Raw genomic sequence first — 19,213 nt, 5'->3', positions numbered from 1 at the left:
TGAACGTATGGGTAGAAGCACACATTTATTTCATAATGGTTTATAACTGTCCTGAAAAATAGGGCATTTATTTCATAATGGTTTATAACTGTCCTGAAAAATAGGGCAGCTATGTATTCAATCTATGTTCACTAACGGTCTATCCTGTGAGGCAGCATATCATAGAGGCTCTTAGCAGGCTTCTGGAGCTATAGTCCTACAGGGCTTTTGTTCAGAACTCAATTCCTCCATTTACCAGCTCTGTGACCTCCACAATTAACTAGGCTTCTTTTTGCCTCCAGCTCCTTATTTTTAAAATAATGGTATGTAAACTCAGTTTATAGGCTCATTGTGGAGGTTAAATGAACACATCTACAGTACAAAACAAGAGCCTGTCAATAGTTACTTATTGTTGATGTTGGCTTGAATTGTTTTAGGGGATTGGTATCTAGTGATGAACGAATACTTGAAAAAATCCAGCCCTCATGTGCTCATATCCAAAAGTAAGGATAGAGAGTAAAAATGTAATTGCACATATTAATGCAGCATGTCAGTGTTAAAAATTACTAAAAAGAGAAATAGTCCCATGAACGCTTATATGGGGGGGGGGTGACAACTGAATTACAAAAATGCTTCTCTGACCTGAGAATTCAGTTTGATGAAGAGAGAAAGCACATTCCAGGCAGAGGTGACTCCATGAGCAAAGTTACTGTGAAGGGAGGGAGAAGAGTGAGGAAATGAAGACTAGCACAGCTGGAGGGGAGAGAGCAAAGGAGGGGTATGGGACCAGATGAGGTTAGAGACAAAAGTAAGACCCAAAAATGCCATTTTCAGCAAGGAAGCATGCCAAGATCAAATTTGATTTATTTAAATGATTAATCTGACTTCACTGTAGAAAATGGATTAGGAAACTGGCCAAAGGAAATATTGATAACCCCGTTAGGAAGTTATTGCAATAGTCCAGGAAGGAAATAGTGGTAATTCAGGGATTAGGTCATGGTTACTAAATATGGAAAGAAATGAATGGATTGAAGAGATATTTAGGAAGTAAAAATTGTTATTTGTTAATGAATTGCATTTTAGAGGGCAAAAGAAAGGGGAAAATCCTGAGTGACCCTGGGGGTTAAAAAACAAAAACAAAAACAAAAAACTGGGAGAGTGGAGATTTTAGGTGTGACATCTTTTCTACAGTATAAATTTAAGCACTGCTACAATTTACCCGGATTTTAAAACAAAATATTTAAAATGTGCCCTTGTTACACAAACTTGGAAACATTGGACATCGATTTTCACATAGAGAATATTTGATTCCATTAGATATGAGGTTAAGAAGCCTGAAAATCAGTCATCTAAAATTAAAGAACATGAAATGCTTTTGATACTAAAACAGGCATTACTTAAAATATAAAGGGTACTTAAATATAGATGAAATTATGTGAATGTAAATATCTGATTTATCCTTTCATTTTTTATTTTTTTTTAATTTTTTTTTGATTTATCCTTTTAATAGTAACTATGCTGATCATCATCATGACTATGATCCAGAATAATGGCTTATTTTTCTTATCCAATGTAACACGGAGCAATTTTCATTAAAATGCTATAATGGTTTGAGAAGTAACTGACTTTAAGGAGCTAAAGTAAAAGACTTTGTAGCCCAGTAAAATAGTCTACATTTATCAGTTGTAAGAAATTCAATTTAATTTTTGTCTCATACTAAATATAATGTAGAGTCTAGCTATGATGTATCTCACAAAATAATGAATATGTAATATTAAGATATGTTATTATTGACCTAGTGATTTCACATAAATTATTTATACCTTATAACAGTGTTATCAACAGATATTTTTGATATAATTTTAGCAATAATGGAAAATGACCAAAATCAAAACGTAACCAAAATCAAAGAGCTAGTAAAAACATGTTGTCCCTTGTATCTAAGGCTTCTGGTTTAGATCAATTAGTTTTTTCTTGTATCATAGTAGAACTTATGATATCAACAGGACATCATATACTATCTGTAAAAAAAAAAAAAAAAAACCCAACACTTTAAGGACATGATTGATATTTTACAAGGCTAGCAACCACACAACCCTACTGGACCCTCAGACATCACTAATTAATCATCATATTCTCCTGCTGAATTTGAAAGAAACCTTGCCCTCACGATCTTCCTCATTGCAATTTTCTTGGCAATGGCTATCTGGAGCCGAGTTGATGAGGGTGGTGTCTATCCTCTGAACTATAAAGGCTGAGAAAATTCCAAGTAATGTATGAATTTCATCTTTTGCTTAAATGAGTCATAGAAGTTTAATAAAAGATAGGATTTGAATTCTTAGGGGCAATTGATGAGAATTTAAATAAATGTTTTCAAAATTTCCCATTATTTTAAATAGAAGAAACAAATTGATAAAGATCCAAGATCTCATCTAAGATTATGAAGCATTGTAACAGAAAAGGTAGCATTTGCACTCCGCGCTATTTGACTTATGAATATATCCATAATTTGCTTCTTATTCTGACTATGGAAGGAGCAGAACAGCAAATGCACAACTACGATAATTATGTAGTATGTCTTCTGGATTGTTCTTCACACATAGCAGTACTGCTACATGCCAGAGGTATTGTAGAGACTGAACTTGGCAACTTTCAGGTGTTCTCAAATAACGCAGAACGGAAACTAAAAGTAGCATACGTAAACCAAAACACAAGACTTGTTATTTTATGATAGATATAAACAATATCTACATTTCCCAGTTATAAACCTTTGTAATTTCCCTTGCTTGCATTTTGTTTGAATTAATACACCAGTTCCCTTTATTGTGAATATTAGAGACAATGTAAGATGAAATCTTAATCATTTAGTTCCAAATCACTCTTCAACACTGCTGTTTTCTTCAGTAATCTATGCATAGATTTTAAGTTGAAGAGAAATATTTATGTTTTAATTCACTACTCTTTAATAATGCTTTTCAGAGATTGACTGAGTTCCAAGAATCAATATTAATTCTAAATATCTTTAAACATTTTATAAAAATAGATCAAATTTATAGAATTAGCCAATTATAGTCCTCATATGTGTGTTGGATGCAAATACAGAAGTTGTATTTTTAGGGTACAAATTACCAAAAAAAAGGGCATGACAGTAGGCTAATTGGAAATCAAAAATTGATTTTACAATGCTGGCTTTGTAAATCAAAAATGTCCTTTTTTAAAAACAGATTCAATCTTAGAGCTCTGAACCTCACTTTTCTTGGCATCTTTCTCTTTCCCAAATGATTTTCCCCCTGATGATTTTTAGTTGCTAGTAAAGGGAATTTGAGAGTTGTCACTTCACACCCCCTTTTCTGTCTTTAAAGTTAAATTGTATATTGTTGCTGTTGTCATTATTATTGTCATTATTAGCATTCTTACTCATGCACTAAAATAATGGGCTTGATTCCAGCATACACATAATGACCAGTGAGTGTTAATTTAGAATAAGAAATACAAACTCACTGAAAGCAATACAGCTCATAGTTTGTACTCAAAACTAATACTGCTGGCAATGTTAGTCGTCATGTTCACAAGAGAACAATCAGGGGTAAAAATACTGTGCATGAACTCTACTCCTTTCCAAAGAACATTGTCTTTTATAAGCAAAAATGTACAATAACAATAACAGTAATAATAACACTTGTAAGAAATCAATATATCAATAAAGAATGATTGAGTGGGCAGTTTTGTAAAGCCAAAAGGCTACTTTCAGGGACAGAACCCACTGTGTACAGAGAAACTCGATGATAAGACTGTGTCAAAGATGAGGGAGTGATCAACTGGCCAGTATCACTGCTAAGCCAGAATCATCATCTGAAAATTGGAGATCACTCTCATGTCTGTGGGTCGGGCAAGGCAGGAATGGGAAATATATGGGTTACATCAAAGTTAAATGGCTTCTTATTTCCTTATGATAGTCAAAACAGGTTTCAAATCCACTGAGAAAAACTGGGTCAGTTAGCACAGGGCGGGGGGGGGGGGGGGGGGGCGGTGGCTGATGGAGTTGAGAATCAAGAGAATCCAAATTCTTATATTTCATAGAATTTTAAATGTTTTTAAGATTTATTTGCTTTTGAGAGACAGAGCATGAGCAGGGGGCGGGCAGAGAGGGAGACACAGAATCCAAAGCAGGCTCCAGGTTCCGAACTGTCAGCACAGAGCCTGATGGGGCGCTCAAACTCACAAACCCTGAGATCATGACCTGAGCCGAAGTTAGAAGCTTAATCGACCGAGCCACCCTGGTGCCCCTTATATTTCATAGAATTTTAATTATTTCTTTAAATGATTGTCCCACATTTTACCATGAGATGTTTTAAAACTAAGTTTTAAATTATTGCAGGTAACTTGTGCTGTTCCATATTATACAATTCTGGGGATGAAATTTATGGACACATTATAAGTATTAAAAGTACTGTTTTATCTTTGTCATCATAAATCAAATTCTTATAGGACTGGCAGTCATTCTTCAAAATACATTCCCATCCCATTTCTAATCTTCCCTCAGTGGTGTTGTAATGGCACTCACAATCAGCCCTCTCAGAGAGTGAATAACAATCACTATTTTTCTCTTCTTCTGCTTTTATAGATTGAAGAGACCAATGCCAAGATCCCTGGTGCTCACATAGGTTGGGTCACACATTGCTACAGCTGCTGTTGCTTCTAAAGAGAACCTGAGTTTGCCAAATATTGCATTGAAGGTGTGCTAAGTTCCATATACACCATGATCTTCCTCAACGACGAGTTTTCCGAAGACTGTCACTTTTACCAAGAATATTTTTCCAACATTTTTTTCCTATTGCATTTGTTCATAGATTCTATTTTTAGAGTAGTTGTAAGTTTACAGCAAAATTGAGCAGAGTACAGAGTTCCCATTAACTTATATTGTTTTTTTAAATGTTTAAAATGTTAAAAAGACAAAAATAAAAATCATAATCTCCCATATCTCCACCATACAGGATTAATCTTTTATTATTTTCCTCTAGACTTTTAAGAAAGGAAAAACATTCTAATTTCTGTTTTCTTTTTGCAAAAAAAAAATGATACAAGGACACCAAAAATTATTCAAACAATTTAGAAAATACAAAATACAAAGGCAAAACATAACACCCCAAATTGTAGTGCAAGTGACTATTGTTAACATTGAACATCAGAGAGACTTCACATCAGGTCTGCACTCCAATATGGTAGCATGGTAGCCACTAGCCAGAGAGGGCTATGTTTTATCGTGCCTTGCTTTCCTGTGCTTTGCAGCTATTGTCATTTTGTTTTGTTTTTTTGGGTTTTTTTTTTTGTTTTTTTACAAATTGAAGATTTGTGGCAATCCTACTTCAGGCAGTTCTATCAGTGCTTTTTTTCCAATGGCATTTGCTCATCTCATGTCTCTGTGACACATTTCGATAATTCTCACAATAGTTTTAACTTTCATTGTCATTATTATATTTGTTAGGGTGATCTGTCATCGGTGATTACTACTCTCTGAAAGCTCTGATGACAGTTAACATTTTTCAGTAGTAAAGATTTTTTAATTAAAGCATGTACATTTTTTAGACATAATGCTATTGCATACTTAACAGACTACAGCACAGTGTAAATATGACTTCTATATGTATAAGAAACAAAAAATAATAATTATTGGACTCGATTGCAATCTTCATTGTATTGCAGTGAACCAAAGCTTCTATCCCTCTGAAGTATACTTGTATATGACTTTTGAACACTTGAGTTGTGGTTAGGAAAAGTAAAAACAACAAGTAAAGAACAACAACAACAAAAAACACTGCATTTTGCATTTTATTTAATTTCATTGATTTCAATTTTAATTTAAATAGCCCATCATGACTTGTGTCTATGGCACTGGACAGCATAACAAAGACATGTTCAATGTATATACGCAGATGAAAACAAATTCTTCTAAAGATACTATTGATGTTATTTTGAATATTATAGCATACACTTTTTATTTGCTAAAATGAAAAGAGCAAATTGTTGATATTCAAGTAAATGTATCTATTAAAACAAGAATACCACTTCTGACAGACTCACTAAGGTTAAGAATGAAAGGCATTCAGGTGTTATAGTCATTACAATTCTTGTAAGCTCTGTGGTTTAATTGACTCTTTACTCAGAAAAGTGATGATAATAGCAATTGCCTAATTCTCCAATCTCCTCTGCCCTCACCATCATTTTGCTTAGTTATTATTTTAACATTTTCCAAGTTCATGTAATTTAAATTGTGATTTATATCAGAAGTAAATTTTCAGTAGCATCATTATTTCCGAATGAATTCAATGTTCATAACTAGTCCTTTGCCATCCTATTTTTTTTTCCATTTCTCAGTACTTTCATTTAATCTTGATTGGATAATAGTGTAAGCAATAATGATTAATAGGTACAGTGTTTCAGGGCACCTGGGTGGCTTAGTTGGTTAAGCATCTGACATTGGCTCAGGTCATGATCTCATGGTTTATGAGTTCGAGCCCAGGGTCGGGCTCTGTGCTGATAGCTCGGAGCCTGGAGCATGCTTCAGGGTGTGTGTCTCCCTCTCCCTCTGCCTCTCCCCCACTTGTTCTCTCTTTCTTTCTCAAAAATAAATAAAACATTATTTTTTTTAATTGGTACCGTGTTCCTTCATGTAAAAGATGATATTTGAGAATATCTGTTTGTTGCTCTTATTTTTTAACTAGCATTTTGATTAAATAAAGTGTTCTAAATATGTATTACTGTGTAAATAGCCCTAGAAGTTAATGGCTCAAAACAGTAAACATTTTATTTTTCTTACCGTTCTGTGGACCAGGAATGCCGATAGGGTCTGGCTGTATGGCTGGTTTCTGCTGCAAGATGTGTGGGGTGTCACTGAAACCATTCTGACTGCTGAGACTGGAAAATCTGAGATGGGTTTTTACTCAAAGATCCGATACCTCAATGACATCCCACCTAGTCTCACTCACCAACAAGGTAAGCTTGACTTCTTTCATTTCAGCACAAGACTCAAAGAGGAAAGAGGTGTGAATGCCAGCCCTTGTCTGGTTAAGTTCAGGTCCAGCACAGCATCACTTGGCCTCTAACTCAAACCAGTGACAGCCTAGACTTCACTCAGAGGAACCAGCATTTCTACAGAGGGAGGGTGTGATGACAGCCGAGTTCAACACATGTTCTCAAGTACACTACTCAATCTCTAGTCACATTTTTTTTTCCGAAATCTCTAGGTCTTCCTACATGTTCTTTCATCACATGATGGTAAGAAATTTTAAGTCAAACTGAAATCCTTCTGCCACATCACCCCCTTGTACACACACACACTCTATTTTCTTGTTTTTTTTTGTATGTATTTAAGAAATAAGTCTTTAATCTTTAAAAATTAATAGTGCGCATATCTCTGTTTATTCTGGAATTAGAATACTCACCATTTTCAGATCCATTGTTCCCTTATACCGGGGAGATTCTCCTGCATTATATCTTTGAATAGAGTTCTCTTCCATTTGCTGATTCCCTAACACAAAGAACAATTATGTTTATGTTAGATGGCATCTCTGAATGCTTTAACCCTTTGTATTTTTTCATGGGGATGCATTATTAGCTTAATATTTTCCAATATGATTCAATTGTAGTGGTGTTTTCAATTATTCAATAATTACACAATTGTGCTCTGTGGGTTCCATTTGTTCTTTTTGCAATCCTCCTCATCTCATTCTGTTTTATCTTTCGGTTTTATCATCTCCTGTAGTTGATCTTTATAGTAAGATAATGTTCTAATTAAGTTGTTCTTTGTCTCATGCAAGGATGTAGAATTATCTTCTCTATATTGAGTTTTGTTTTGTTTTTTTTTTTTTTTTGTCTAAGTTTCATTATTTATTATGCACAGGGTCGGTTAGTTAAGTGAGTTTATTCACTTATTTTTGAGAGAGAAATAGCATGTGCTGGGGAGGGGCAGAGAGAGAGAGAGAGAGAGAGAGGGAGAGAGACAGAAAATCTCAAGCGCTCCACACTGTCAGCACAGAGTCCAACATGGGGGCATGAACCAATGAAAGGTGAGATCATGCCCTGAGCTGAAATCAAGAGTTGGATGCTTAACCCCCAACTGAGCCACCCAGGCATCCCATGCTACTGTTACATTAGATTCCATTCAGTCTGGATTGCGTGGCCCCTTTAGTTTTCCATAATAAAATCAACCACAGATTTCCTGTGTATCTATTTATGTGTCTTGCCCAGCATTCACTGTGAATGTCTTAGGGTTTAGGTCCTCCTTTTCTTTGATTCCCCGTGCCTGCTATATAATTAGAATTTGGAATATCTTAGTTCCTCTCTCAATCTCAATCTCTTTATCTCCATCTCTCTAACTCTATCTCTATTTCTTTATCTCTCTGTCTCTCTTTGCTTCCACCTCCCTGACTACTCAGGAGGGGCACAGTTTGGCTGGCACAGGTGTTGTTCAAGTCTGTCCCACTACTCTGCCCCTGTGTCTTCTCCTTGGTTCTAAATCATGTACCTTAAATTTCTGATTTCCAGACATGAAGTTTCTCCATGTAACTAAGATTTCCACACACACACACACACACACACACACACACACACACACACACACAAAACCAACTTCCAGACAGAACTTCTGTACCAATTTGCTGGTTTACAAAAAAAGATACAAATCCTAAATAAATTCACTTTCTTTCAAGCTAGGATCCATTTTTCCCCCTGAATAAAAAACTTAAATTGAGAAGTCTCCTCAAAGGAAGGTCCCAGGCATTCCTGGGATTATTATGGAAATTAGCCTTTAACGTAGCTCTTACTGATGACCCAACCCTTAATGAAATACCCAGGTGGTAGCAAACAGGAAGAGGTAATGGGTAACATCAGCTTCTCTGTTCTTTAAATTGGATTCTAAACTTTACATCTCTGTACCAGCCCTCATATAAATCATGCCTGTTTGTTTCCTTTTACCTATTATGATAGGCTTCTATTTTCAGCATCCTGCTCTCAACCCCAGGCAAGACCCTTTTTCCCAACGTGGCAACCACTCTAGATTTTTCATTCTCTGTACCTATCATACATCTCTAGGCAGAAAATATCTAGCAGCAGCTGCAGCCGTTTCCAACCCAAACAGTTGCACATTTATGAAAAGAGAGTTTGCTTTCAAGCATGTGAAAATGCAGCATTTAGATATAATCTTTGCTCCTGCTGACTGGGGGAAAAAGGGAAAAAGCTTTTTGTACACTTTTAAAGCTTTGGCTATAATTATGCACATATAGATGTCAGACAGAATAACCCTTGTAAGTAAGAGTAAATGAGTCTGAATCATTTTATTAACCTTTTTTTTTTTATTTGCCATTTATTGGAAAAGTGACCTTTCCAAAGCTGGTTAATTCATTTAAGTTATTATAACTTTGAACAATACTTAGGAAAGAGAGGCATTTTATTACTATTTATTACTCTAAAATCATTCTGTTAACAATCAAAGCAATTCTCAGGAGAAATTGTGTATGGATAAATGCTTAACTGACATTCTTCTTATTACCTAATCCTGGGATACTAGCAGACAATACTTAAATATTCTATGATCTTTATATCATAGTCTCACAAAATCATAAAATCAGAAGTCACCTTAGAGATAATCTAATCTAAATGCCTTGTTCTACAATTAAAGGGCCTGATATCCAAAAAATTAGCTAGATCAAGTGATTTGGTCTCACATGATCACAGAGCTGCTCAATAAAGTGTTATGACTACAGCATGAGCTACCCAATTCACCACCTGATTTTTTCTCCACTAAGTTACATCACTTTCCTAAAACCCTCAGACTAGAAAATGTTTAAGTTTATTCTTGCAGAATAATGGTAAAAAAAAAAAACAAAAAACAAAAAAAAACAAAAAACAGACCCTGGCCTCCTCCTGCCTGTGTGACCTTGGAGAGGTTACATTACCATCCTCTGACTCAATTTCCACATTAGAAAAGGGAACAAAAGCAAACTTACCATCTTTTAACTTAAAAAAAAAGACAAATCAGCTATAGTGATAGTATATTTCTATGCCTTCATGAAACTTCTCCGTATAACTCCAGATACATCAACCCTATACTTTCACAGATGGATGTGACTTTATTTCACAATTAAATGGCATCACTCTTATTTTCTTGTCATAAGACATATAAACTTATATCCTCTAGCAATAATTTTATTTCTCGTGTCTCTTCTGTTACATTTAAAATATAACACATTGGAGCGGGGGACGCCTGGGTGGCTCAGATGGTTAAGCGTCCGACTTCGGCTCAGGTCATGATCTCACGGTTTGTGAGTTTGAGCCCCATGTTGGGCTCTGTTGACAGCTCAGAGCCTGGAGCCTGCTCCGGATTCTGTGTCTCCCTCTCTCTATCCCTCCCCCACTTGCACTCTGGCTCTGTCTCTCTGTCTGTCTCTGTCTCTGTCTCTCTCAAAAATAAGAAATAAACAAAAAAAATAAATAAATAGAATACATTACATTGGGGTACCTGGGTGACTAGGTCTGTTAACCATCTGACTCTTGATTTTGGCTCAGGTCATGATCTCATGGTTCATGAGTTCAAGCCCCACATCGAGCTCTGTGCTGACAGTGCAGAGCCTGCTTGAGATTCTCTCTCTCCGTCTCTCACTGTCCCTTCCCTGCTCTCTCTCTCTCTTTAAAAATAAATAAACTTAAAATATAAAAAAAATAAAATGTAACACATTAGTTGCACTTTGAAGCTTATCATTTTTTTTCTTTTGTGCCTTGCTAAATTGAGCTTTCTTTCCCCTGTTCTATCTGGCATTTAATCCACTCTACCAGGATCTTTCTGAAATAATTGAAACTTCTTTCAAAATCAAACAAATAAAACCCATTAAATGATCCCAAGTACCACAGTTCAGCCATGAGCCATTATTTTCTTTCTCACAGCTAACATACGAGTTTACCACTGATTCTATGTCTGTTTAATCATATTCTAGTCATGTTACACATGAGAAAACTGGGACTGAAAAAAGGCTTCACCCTACTAGTTATTTATTTCAAATAACTTGGTTAATTCTTAGTTATAAAACATTCAAATTGATAATGGAAAGTAAAGGATCTATATATGTATCTGTCACTTTTGGAAATTACTAATTTTTTCAAATATTGAGATTATTCTTGACTGTAATTCTCTCACTCAAGGTGTTATCCACTGCCTCTAGACCACTGTAATGTAAAAACTTATTAAAAATATATGATATTCTATTATGGAAATCATTGAGTTAAATATTTGTAACACTGGGACCAGGGAAAATTTGATAGAAGTGTTCTGATTTAGCCTCCATGTTTAATACTGAACCAATAATTATAATTAAAAATGACATTCACTTTTTCTTGGACACTATACAACAGAAACACAGTTGATTTTCATTTTTTTAAATGTTTATTTATTTTGAGAGAGAGAGAGAGAGAAAGAAGAGCAGAGAGAGAGAGGGAGACCAAGAAACCCAAGCAGGCTCAGAGCCATCAGTGCAGAGCCCCACGTGGGGCTTGGACTCACCAACCATGAGACCATGACCGGAGCCTAAATTAAGACTGATTCCTAGCTGACTAAGACACCCAGCTGTCCCTGCATTTTTTATTTTTTTTTTTTTTTATTTTTTTTTTTATATGAAGTTTATTGACAAATTGGTTTCCATACAACACCCAGTGCTCATCCCAAAAGGTGCCCTCCTCAATACCCATCACCCACCCGCCCCTCCCTCCCACCCCCCATCAACCCTCAGTTTGTTCTCAGTTTTTAACAGTCTCTTATGCTTTGGCTCTCTCCCACTCTAACGTCCTTTTTTTTTTTTTTTTTTTTCCTTCCCCTCCCCCATGGGTTCCTGTTAAGTTTCTCAGGATCCACATAAGAGTGGAACCATATGGTATCTGTCTTTCTCTGTATGGCTTATTTCACTTAGCATCACACTCTCCAGTTCCATCCACGTTGCTACAAAAGGCCATACTTCATTCTTTCTCATTGCCACGTAGTATTCCATTGTGTATATAAACCACAATTTCTTTATCCATTCATCAGTTGATGGACATTTAGGCTCTTTCCATAATTTGGCTATTGTTGAGAGTGCTGCTATGAACATTGGGGTACAAGTGCCCCTATGCATCAGTACTCCTGTATCCCTTGGGTAGATTCCTAGCAGTGCTATTGCTGGGTCATAGGGTAGGTCTATTTTTAATTTTCTGAGGAACCTCCACACTGCTTTCCAGAGCGGCTGCACCAATTTGCATTCCCACCAACAGTGCAAGAGGGTTCCCGTTTCTCCACATCCTCTCCAGCATCTATAGTCTCCTGATTTGTTCATTTTGGCCACTCTGACTGGCGTGAGGTGATACCTGAGTGTGGTTTTGATTTGTATTTCCCTGATAAGGAGCGACGCTGAACATCTTTTCATGTGCCTGTTGGCCATCTGGATGTCTTCTTTAGAGAAGTGTCTATTCATGTTTTCTGCCCATTTCTTCACTGGGTTATTTGTTTTTCGGGTGTGGAGTTTGGTGAGCTCTTTATAGATTTTAGATACTAGCCCTTTGTCCGATATGTCATTTGCAAATATCTTTTCCCATTCCGTTGGTTGCCTTTTAGTTTTGTTGGTTGTTTCCTTTGCTGTGCAGAAGCTTTTTATCTTCATAAGGTCCCAGCAATTCACTTTTGCTTTTAATTCCCTTGCCTTTGGGGATGTGTCGAGTAAGAGATTGCTACGGCTGAGGTCAGAGAGGTCTTTTCCTGCTTTCTCCTCTAAGGTTCTGATGGTTTCCTGTCTCACATTTAGGTCCTTTATCCATTTTGAGTTTATTTTTGTAAATGGTGTGAGAAAGTGGTCTAGTTTCAACCTTCTGCATGTTGCTGTCCAGTTCTCCCAACACCATTTGTTAAAGAGGCTGTCTTTTTTCCATTGGATGTTCTTTCCTGCTTTGTCAAAGATGAGTTGGCCATATGTTTGTGGGTCTAGTTCTGGGGTTTCTATTCTATTCCATTGGTCCATGTGTCTGTTTTTGTGCCAATACCATGCTGTCTTGATGATGACAGCTTTGTAGTAGAGGCTGAAGTCTGGGATTGTGATGCCTCCTGCTTTGGTCTTCTTCTTCAAAATTCCTTTGGCTATTCGGGGCCTTTTGTGGTTCCATATGAATTTTAGGATTGCTTGTTCTAGTTTCGAGAAGAATGCTGGTGCAATTTTGATTGGGATTGCATTGAATGTGTAGATAGCTTTGGGTAGTATTGACATTTTGACAATATTTATTTTTCCAATCCATGAGCAGGGAATGTCTTTCCATTTCTTTAAATCTTCTTCAATTACCTTCATAAGCTTTCTATAGTTTTCAGCATACAGATCCTTTACATCTTTGGTTAGATTTATTCCTAGGTATTTTATGCTTCTTGGTGCAATTGTGAATGGGATCAGTTTCTTTATTTGTCTTTCTGTTGCTTCATTGTTAGTGTATAAGAATGCAACTGATTTCTGTACATTGATTTTGTATCCTGCAACTTTGCTGAATTCATGTATCAGTTCTAGCAGACTTTTGGTGGAGTCTATCGGATTTTCCATGTATAATATCATGTCATCTGCAAAAAGCGAAAGCTTGACTTCATCTTTGCCAATTTTGATGCCTTTGATTTCCTTTTGTTGTCTGATTGCTGATGCTAGCACTTCCAGCACTATGTTAAACAACAACGGTGAGAGTGGGCATCCCTGTCGTGTTCCTGATCTCAGGGAAAAAGCTCTCATTTTTTCCCCGTTGAGGATGATGTTAGCTGTGGGCTTTTCATAAATGGCTTTTATGATCTTTAAGTATGTTCCTTCTATCCCGACTTTCTCCAGGGTTTTTATTAAGAAAGGGTGCTGGATTTTGTCAAAGGCCTTTTCTGCATCGATTGACAGGATCATATGGTTCTTCTCTTTTTTTTTGTTAATGTGATGTATCACGTTGATTGATTTGCGAATGTTGAACCAGCCCTGCATCCCAGGAATGAATCCCACTTGATCATGGTGAACAATGCTTTTTATATGCTGTTGAATTCGATTTGCTAGTATCTTATTGAGAATTTTTGCATCCATATTCATCAGGGATATTGGCCTGTAGTTCTCTTTTTTTACTGGGTCTCTGTCTGGTTTAGGAATCAAAGTAATACTGGCTTCATAGAATGAGTCTGGAAGTTTTCCTTCCCTTTCTATTTCTTGGAATAGCTTGAGAAGGATAGGTATTATCTCTGCTTTAAACGTCTGGTAGAACTCCCCTGGGAAGCCATCTGGTCCTGGACTCTTATTTGTTGGGAGATTTTTGATAACCGATTCAATTTCTTCGCTGGTTATGGGTCTGTTCAAGCTTTCTATTTCCTCCTGATTGAGTTTTGGAAGAGTGTGGGTGTTCAGGAATTTGTCCATTTCTTCCAGGTTGTCCAATTTGTTGGCATATAATTTTTCATAGTATTCCCTGATAATTGTTTGTATCTCTGAGGGATTGGTTGTAATAATTCCATTTTCATTCATGAGTTTATCTATTTGGGTCATCTCCCTTTTCTTTTTGAGAAGCCTGGCTAGAGGTTTGTCAAGTTTGTTTATTTTTTCAAAAAACCAACTCTTGGTTTCGTTGATCTGCTCTACAGTTTTTTTAGATTCTATATTGTTTATTTCTGCTCTGATCTTTATTATTTCTCTTCTTCTGCTGGGTTTAGGCTGCCTTTGCTGTTCTGCTTCTATTTCCTTTAGGTGTGCTGTTAGATTTTGTATTTGGGATTTTTCTTGTTTCTTGAGATAGGCCTGGATTGCAATGTATTTTCCTCTCAGGACTGCCTTCGCTGCGTCCCAAAGCGTTTGGATTGTTGTATTTTCATTTTCGTTTGTTTCCATATATTTTTTGATTTCTTCTCTAATTGCCTGGTTGACCCACTCATTCGTGAGTAGGGTGTTCTTTAACCTCCATGCTTTTGGAGGTTTTCCAGACTTTTTCCTGTGGTTGACTTCAAGCTTCATAGCATTGTGGTCTGAAAGTATGCATGGTATAATTTCAATTCTTGTAAACTTATGAAGGGCTGTTTTGTGACCCAGTATATGATCTATCTTGGAGAATGTTCCATGTGCACTCGAGAAGAAAGTATATTCTGTTGCTTTGGGATGCAGAGTTCTAAATATATCTGTCAAGTCCATCTGATCCAGTGTCTCATTCAGGGCCCTTGTTTCTTTATTGACCGTGTGTCTAGATGATCTATCCATTTCTGTAAGTGGGGTGTTAAAGTCCCCAGCAATTACCACATTCTTATCAATAAGGTTGCTTCTGTTTATGAGTAATTGTTTTATATATTTGGGGGCTCCGGTATTCGGCGCATAGACATTTATAATTGTTAGCTCTTCCTGATGGATAGACCCTGTAACTATTATATAATGTCCTTCTTCATCTCTTGTTACAGCCTTTAATTTAAAGTCTAGTTTGTCTGATATAAGTATGGCTACTCCAGCTTTCTTCTGGCTTCCAGTAGCATGATAAATAGTTCTCCATCCCCTCACTCTGAATCTAAAGGTGTCCTCAGGTCTAAAATGAGTCTCTTGTAGACAGCAAATAGATGGGTCTTGTTTTTTTATCCATTCTGATACCCTATGTCTTTTGGTTGGCGCATTTAATCCATTTACATTCAGTGTTATTATAGAAAGATACGGGTTTAGAGTCATTGTGATGTCTGTATGTTTTATGCTTGTAGTGATGTCTCTGGTACTTTGTCTCACAGGGTCCCCCTTAGGATCTCTTGTAGGGCTGGTTTAGTGGTGACAAATTCCTTCAGTTTTTGTTTGTTTGGGAAGACCTTTATCTCTCCTTCTATTCTAAATGACAGACTTGCTGGATAAAGGATTCTTGGCTGCATATTTTTGCTGTCTAGCACCCTGAAAATCTCGTGCCAATTCTTTCTGGCCTGCCAAGTTTCAAAAGAGAGATCAGTCACGAGTCTTATAGGTCTCCCTTTATATGTGAGGGCACGTTTACCCCTTGCTGCTTTCAGAATTTTCTCTTTATCCTTGTATTTTGCCAGTTTCACTATGATATGTCGTGCAGAAGATCGATTCAAGTTACGTCTGAAGGGAGTTCTCTGTGCCTCTTGGATTTCAATGCCTTTTTCCTTCCCCAGTTCAGGGAAGTTCTCAGCTATGATTTCTTCAAGTACCCCTTCAGCACCTTTCCCTCTCTCTTCCTCCTCTGGGATACCAATTATGCGTAGATTATTTCTTTTTAGTGTATCACTTAGTTCTCTAATTTTCCCCTCATACTCCTGGATTTTTTTATCTCTCTTTTTCTCAGCTTCCTCTTTTTCCATAACTTTATCTTCTAGTTCACCTATTCTCTCCTCTGCCTCTTCCATCCGAGCTGTGGTGGTTTGCATTTTGTTTTCCATTTCCTTTAAAGCGTTTTTCAGCTCCTCGTGACTGTTCATTAGTCCCCTGATGTCTGTAGCAAGAGATTCTCTGCTGTCCTGTATGCTGTTTTCCAGCCCAGCGATTAATTTTATGACTATTATTCTAAATTCACTTTCTGTTATATTATTTAAATCCTTTTTGATCAGCTCATTAGCTGTTGTTATTTCCTGGAGATTCTTCTGAGGGGAATTCTTCCGCTTGGTCATTTTGGATAGTCCCTGGTGTGTTGAGGGCCTGCAGGGCACTTCCCCTGTGCTGTGGTGTATAACTGGAGTTGGTGGGCGGGGCCGCAGTCCGACCTGATGTCTGCCCCCAGCCCACCGCTGGGGCCACAGTCAGACTGGTGTGTGCCTTCTCTTCCCCTCTCCTAGGGGCGGGATTCACTGTGGGGTGGTGTGGCCCGTCTGGGCTACTTGCACACTGCCAGGCTTGTGATGCTGGGGATCTGGCGTATTAGCTGGGGTGGGAAGGCAAGGTGCACGGCGGCAGGGGGGGCAGGCTTAGCTCGCTTCTCCTTAGGTGATCCACTTCAGGAGGGGCCCTGTGGCAGCCGGAGGGAGTCAGATCGCTGCCGGAGGTTTGGCTCCGCAGAAGCACAGAGTTGGGTGTTCGCGCGGAGCGAGCAATTTCCCTGGCCGGAGCCGGTTCCCTTTGGGATTTTGGCTGGGGGATGGGCGGGGGAGATGGCGCTGGCGAGCGCCTTTGTTCCCCGCCAAACTGAGCTCTGTCGTCCAGGGGCTCCGCAGCTCACCCTCCCTTTGTCCTCCAGCCTTCCCGCTTTCCGAGCAGAGCTGTTAACTTATGACCTCCCAGACACTAAGTCGCGCTTGCTGTCGGAACACAGTCCGTCAGGCCCCTCCGCTTTTGCAAGCCGGACTCGGGGGCTCTGCTTGGCCGGCGAGCCGCCCCTCCGCCCCGGCTCCCTCCCGCCAGTCCGTGGAGCGCGCACCGCCTCGCCGCCCTTCCTACCCTCTTCCGTGGGCCTCTCGTCTGCACTTGGGTCCGGTGACTCTGTTCTGCTAATCCTCTGGCGGTTTTCTGGGTTATTTAGGCAGGTGTAGGTGGAATCTAAGTGATCAGCAGGACGTGGGGTGAGCCCAGCGTCCTCCTACGCCGCCATCTTCCTCTACAATCCTGTCCCTGCATTTTTTAAATGAATGAACATGTTTAGCAGGTCTGGTTCATTTATGATTATGGTTCTTTCTATAACAAAATCATCAAATACTTTCAATCTATTAAGCATTTTACCAAATTATGAAAGAATATTAGATGGGCTGTATTATTTTCTTGTTATTTATATAGCATTAGCCAATGGAAATTTAAGAAACTGACTTCATAAATGTTCAAGGAGCTTCCTGCAATTGCCTTTACCTGGTTTAGTCAGACTCACTCTCACAACCTCTTCTATTTTCTTTCTTTCTTTTTCTTCCTTCCTTCCTTCCTTCCTTCCTTCCTTCCTTCCTTTCTTTTTTTCTTTCTTTCTTTCTTTCTTTCTTTCTTTCTTTCTTTCTTTCTTTCTTTCTCCTGTATAAAAATATGATTGTCTTGGGCTAGTACCAGAGAAAGTAGTATTACCTGCAGGTAAACAGAAAGCTTGTTTAGAAAAAGAATTTCTTCAATCTCAGAGGGAGAGTCCAAACACAGTGTTGTATACTTTCCTTTTCACAAAATTGAACATATTCAATTCTCTTCCAGGCAAACTAATATTATACGTGAAAACATATGTGAAAACTTGATAAACAAGTTTTGGGATACTCCTAGAGATAGATCTTAATTTTGCTAAATAAAAGCTAGAAGTTTTGAAGTTCAATTAAACCTTATCAAAAGTATAAATATCTGAAGCTCTTAAATAACACATAAAGTCCCTTTAAAAACCTTTACAAAATTAAGTTTAATTGCTTTTTTATATCTAGTAAACTTTTACTTTATTTCATTGTAATGTTTTGTCTTCTTTCATTACTACTGTATTTGTTTCCTTTTCTCCAATTTTAATTGCAAATATATGGAATTTTGATAAACTGTCCAACTGGGAACCCTAGAAACTATGTATAATGTTGCATCTATATCAAAATGCTTCCTAAGATCAAATGAATGCAGTTAGAAACATAAATAAATCATTGGTACATTAGTTAAATCAAATGGTAAAGATGTTTATTTCTTCATGAATTCATCTAAGTTAAACTTAAATTATTTTCCCTAGTATGTCTACAGATAGGGGAATTGGACCTATATTTTTAAATACAATGTAATTTCTTGAGACCAAAACTTTGTTCTGCCAGATGATGTAAAATAACTAAAATTAGGTGGGGAATTAAAGAAAAATCTAGATGTTTGCATGCATTTTGAGGCTAAGAATACATATCCAACATAACATAGCTTTCTACATATAAATATCCAGAACTAATTTTTCTGAAATTCTAAATCGGTATAATAGAAATATGCAGACATTTTTCTGCAGTCATTAACCCCAATTCTCCCTTTCAAAATTGTGAAGAAAGTTCTTTCTGGAGTTGTTCTAAAATTTCTAGAAATGCTTGAACTCACTTTATTCTCCTCTGTGTAGTGGCATAGAAAAAACATTTCTAAGTTCTAATAACCTCAGTTATAGTCTTTGAGTTTTATACATAGCCTTGCTAGTTCTGCTTTTCACCACCATTGATGGTACCTGGGACACTGACTGACTAATTCTAGGTCTTTTCCATGAGAATATTTTCCAGACCAGTTCTCCTAATACTCAGGCACAGAGACATTCTTCCCAGTCAGTCCCTGTAAAGCATGAGAGG

This window comes from Lynx rufus, unplaced genomic scaffold (assembly GCF_022079265.1).
Source record: "Lynx rufus isolate CCGP_SWC_20201006 ecotype Redwood Valley unplaced genomic scaffold, mLynRuf1.p SCAF_3, whole genome shotgun sequence".
Lineage (NCBI taxonomy): Eukaryota > Metazoa > Chordata > Mammalia > Carnivora > Felidae > Lynx > Lynx rufus.
Note: the sequence above shows the minus strand (reverse complement) of the source record.